Source organism: Zalophus californianus, chromosome X (assembly GCF_009762305.2).
Source record: "Zalophus californianus isolate mZalCal1 chromosome X, mZalCal1.pri.v2, whole genome shotgun sequence".
NCBI classification, from domain to species: Eukaryota; Metazoa; Chordata; class Mammalia; order Carnivora; family Otariidae; genus Zalophus; species Zalophus californianus.
In genome coordinates, this window is record NC_045612.1 from 87795704 (window position 1) to 87800567 (window position 4864).

At 37.3% G+C, this 4864-nt stretch overlaps 1 non-coding gene across 1 annotated transcript; it reads right to left on the bottom strand.

Annotated features, from left to right (window-relative positions):
* Positions 1-4475: 4475 nt before the first annotated feature.
* Positions 4476-4620, bottom strand: LOC113931581. Its single transcript, XR_003522751.1, has one exon. It is a non-coding gene; the product is annotated as a U4 spliceosomal RNA (small nuclear RNA).
* Between the last annotated feature and the right edge of the window lie 244 nt (positions 4621-4864).

The window sequence follows — 4864 nt, forward strand, 5'->3', positions numbered from 1 at the left end:
CTCATTTATGTATTCGATTAGTTATTTGTATCAATTTGGGCTCATTTATTTTATTCTATGGGTTATGTCTAATAGTATCATTATTTTCTGTTTCAAATTGTTGGCCATTGCAAGCTCTTTCAGGTTGGCTATGGTGCCCATTTAATATGATCACATCTTTTCTTTCTTTTTTTTTTTTTTTGAGTACTTCCTTAATTTCTGGGACTACAAGACACTCCAGCTCATTTTCTATCTTCCCTGCGCCTGTTCAACTACTTTTTCGAGGAACTCTAGTTCCTTTTATTAGAAAATATTTAGAAACGTGGATCTGGTTGCTATGTATGCTCATTGGTATTCATTGGGCTATTATTGCTTCTAGGCCCTCTTCGGTAACTTGGAGACTTGGAAATATATGAATGTATTATTAACTCATGCCACATACATTTTGCCTGCCTGCCTTCCTTCCTTCCTCTCTCTCTCTCTCCCCCTTCCTTTCTTTCCTTTCTTTCTCCCTCTGTCTTCCATCTACCTACTTACCTACCTACGTACTTACCTACCTCCCAGCCTCTGATTCCAACCCAACACCACAGAGCTCATTCCACCCTTACCCTTTTCCTTAATTATAACTTCTTTCACTCACAGTGAGAAATCTGGCTCTCATTAACCACAGAATATTTACTTATTTGTTCAACTATAGTATTCACATAAAGAGGTTTCAAAATTGCCAACCCATCCCTGGGAGAAACAAATTTATTAATTATAGTATGGTATTTATGTTCAGTTCCTTTCACTAATATACAGTGAAAATGCTGTTTTCCAAGTTATGTAGGTTATGTCTTTTCTTCCTCACCCCCTTCACTGTAGTGTTGTTAATTTGTAAAGTAATTAGGTTCATATTTAAAAGTTAGTGTTCCATTTTGGGTCCCCTCCCTGCATCCGTTTAAAAAATTATGTATTATAAAATCCACATTTTGTGGTATATATTGCTATGGGTTTTGACAAATGCAGAGTCCTGTATCCACTACCACAGTCATGATACACCAGTTGAAGAACATATGAGTTGTTTCTAGCTTTTGGCAATTATGAATGAAGCTGCTTAAACATTTACATATAGGTTTTAGTGAGAACATAAGTTTATTTATCTTGGGTGAATACCTAAGAGTGAGATTGCTGTTTAATTTTATATGAAAGTATATGTTTAATTTTATATGAAACTATATAATGTATGAAAGGTCTAGTTGGTCCATATTCTTTGAAGCAGTTGTTATTATCACCCTGTTTTGTTTTAGTCATTTTAATAGGTGTGTAGGGGTATTTCATTGTGGTTTTAGTTTGCATTTTCCTAATGACAAATAATGTTGAACATATTTTCGTGTGCTTATTTGCCCTTTTATTTGGTCAAGTGTCTGTTCAAGTCTTTTGCTCATTTTTTTTTTTAAGATTTTATTTGAGAGAGAGAGAATGAGAGAGAGAGAGCACATGAGGGGGGAGGGTCAGAGGGAGAAGCAGACTCCCTGCTGAGCAGGGAGCCCGATGTGGGACTCGATCCCAGGACTCCAGGATCATGACCTGAGCCGAAGGCAGTCGCTTAACCAACTGAGCCACCCAGGCGCCCTCTTTTGCTCATTTTTATGTGTTGTTATAAAGTCTTATTATAAACTTTTGAGAGTTTTTTTTAACATATTCTGGATACAAGTTAGATATGTGTTTTGAAATTATTTTCTCCTAGTCTTTGGCTTGTTATTCTTCTTGGAAGAATAGTTTGTTTGATGAAGCCTAATTTATCTTTTTTTTTTTTTTTACTGGACTGTGGGTTTCATGTCATATCTTAAGAAATCTTTGCTAACCCAAGATCACAAGCTTTTCTTCCATGTTTACTTCCAGAAGTTTTATATCTTTATGTTTCACATTTAGGTCTATGATCCACTTTTTTGTGGTAAAATATACATAACATAAAATTCATCCTGTTATCCATTTTTAAATGTACAATATGGTGGCATTTAGTATATTCACAATGTTGAACAACCATCACCACTATCTGGTTCCAGAATATTTTCATCACCACACAAGGAAACCCCCTATCTATTAAGCAGTCACCCCTTACCCCACTCTTCCCCCAGCCCCTGGCAACAACTACTACTTCCTGTCTCTATAGATTTGCCTATTCTGGTTATTTCCTTTAAATGGAATCATACAATATGTGGCCTTTTTATCTGGCTTCTTTCATGTAGCATAATGTTTTCAAAGTTTATCCTGTGGCATGCATCCATGCTTCATTCCTTTTTATGGCTGAATAATATTGCATTGTGTGAATATACCACATTTTGTTTATCCACCCATCACCTGATAGACACTTGGATTACTTCCACCTTTCAGCTATTGTGAATAGTGCCTCTATGAGTACCTGTGTACAAGTTTTTATTCGAACACATGTTTTCAACTATTTTGGGTATACATCTATAAGTACAATTGTTGGATCATATGGTAATTCTATGTGTAACTTATTGAGGAACTGCCAAACTATTTTCCACAGAGGTGGTTCAATTTTACATTCCCATAAGCAAGGCATTTAAGTTCCCAATTTCTCCAATATCCTTGCCAACGTTTCAGAATACATAATTTCTTTCAGAAATAAAAGCAGGGAACACTTCCCAGCTCATTTTATTAGGCCAGCATTACCAAATACTAAAATCAGAAAAGGATATGATAGAAAAAGAAATCTGAAGACCAGTATCTCTCACAAACATGACACAAAAGTCACTAAACTATTAGTTATATAGGGGCACCTGGGTGGTGCAGTCAGTTAAGCGTCCGACTCTCAGTTTTGGCTCAGGTCGTGATCTCAGGGTTGTGGGATCGAGCCCTACACTGGGCTCTGTGCTCAGCACGGAGTCTGCTTAAGACTCACTCTCCCAATGCCCCTCCCCCCTGCTCTCTCTCTTAAATAAATCTTCTTTTTTCCAAAGATTTTATTTATTTGACAGAGTCACAGTGAGAGAGGGAACACAAACAGGGGGAGCGGGAGAGGGAGAAGCAGGCTTCTCGTGGAGCAGGGAGCCCGATGCGGGGCTCGATCCCAGGACCCTGGGATCATGACCTAAACCGAAGGCAGACGCTTAACGACTGAGCCACCCAGGCACCCCTTAAATAAATAAATCTTTAAAAAATATTAGCTATATATATGTAAATATATTTTATATATTTAAATTTATTAAAAGATATAGAAAACATACAGGAGACTTATAAAAGAGATTACACACATATGTATATATCTCACACATCATAACAATGAGGGTTCATGCCAGGAGTGCAAGGCTGTTTCAACATATGAAAATCAATCATTTTAATTTACCATATTAACAGACTAAGTAAATCAAGCCATATAATCATCTCAGTAGATGCAGAGAAAGCATTTTATGAAATTAAATATCCATTTATTATAGAAGTTCAAAGCAAACTAGGAATATACTGGAAATTCCTTAACCTAACAAATGGCATCTACATAAAACCTACAAGTTACATCATACTGAATGGTGAGAAATTGCACGCTTTCTTCCTAAGATCAGAAAAAAAGGCAAGAATGTCCTCTCTGACTACTCCTATTCAACAGTCTGCTGGAAGTCCTAGATAGTGCTGTTGGGTAAGAAAAAGAAAGAAGAGGCATTCTGATTAGAAAGAAAGAAATAAAACTCTATTTCCAGACAACATTGTTGTCTCTGTAGGAATAATTTAAAAATCTACAACTGGAATTAGTGAGTTTAGTAAAGTTTCAGGATACACTGTCAATATATGAAAGTCAATTATATCCTATATACCAGTTATGAACAATAGGAATTTGGAATTTAAAAATATAACATATACAATATCACCACAAAAATGAACTACTTAGGTAGATAGCTAACAAAATATGTATGGGATCTGTATACTGAAAAGTAAAAAACATCAACGAAAGAAACCAATCATCATCTCAATAAATGGGGGGGGGGTGCCTGGGTGGCTCAGTTGGTTAAGCCTCTGACTCTTGATTTTGGCTCAGGTCACGGTCTCAGGGTTGTGAGATCGAGCCCTGTGTCAGACTCTGCACTGGGCGTGGAGCCTGCTTAAGATTCTTTCTCTCCCTCTGCCACTGTCCCCGCCCCCCTCTTTCCCTTTTTAAAGAATAAATAAATAAATGGGAAGATAGACCACACTCAAGGATTGTAAGACTCAAAAAATTAAGATGCCAATTCTCCCCAATTTGATCTATAGATACAATGTAATTCCAGTCTAATTCCCAGCAAACCCCCCTTTTTTTAGATACCAACAAAATAATTCTAAAATTAATATGGTAGGGGCACCTGGGTGGCTCAGTCATTAAGCGTCTGCCTTCGGCTCAGGTCATGATCCCAGGGTCCTGGGCTCGAGCCCCGCATCGGGCTCGGAAGCCTGCTTCCCCCTCTCCCACTCCCCCTGCCTGTGTTCCCTCTCTCACTGTGTCTCTCTCTGTCAAATAAATAAATAAAAATATTTTTAAAAAATAAAATTAATATGGTAAAATAAAGGAGCAAGAATAGCCAAAACAATTCTGAAAAATAAAACAATTAGCAATAATCGCGCCTCGGATAAACCTCATTGGCTACGGTACTGCCACTGCGCAAAGCTGAAAAATAAAACAAAGTTGGAGTATTTGCTTGACTTAATTTCAAGACTCACTGTGGAGCCTGTTATCAAGACAGTGTGGTATCGACAAAGTGCAAGAAACACAGACCTGATAGAACAGAATAGAGAATGGAGAACAATATAGAAAACCCTAAAATTGGCCCACACAAATGGAGTTAACTGTTTTTCTTTCTTGTCAGAGAAAGAAGTACAAATAAGCAAGGACAGGGAGAAGGCTAAAGGACCC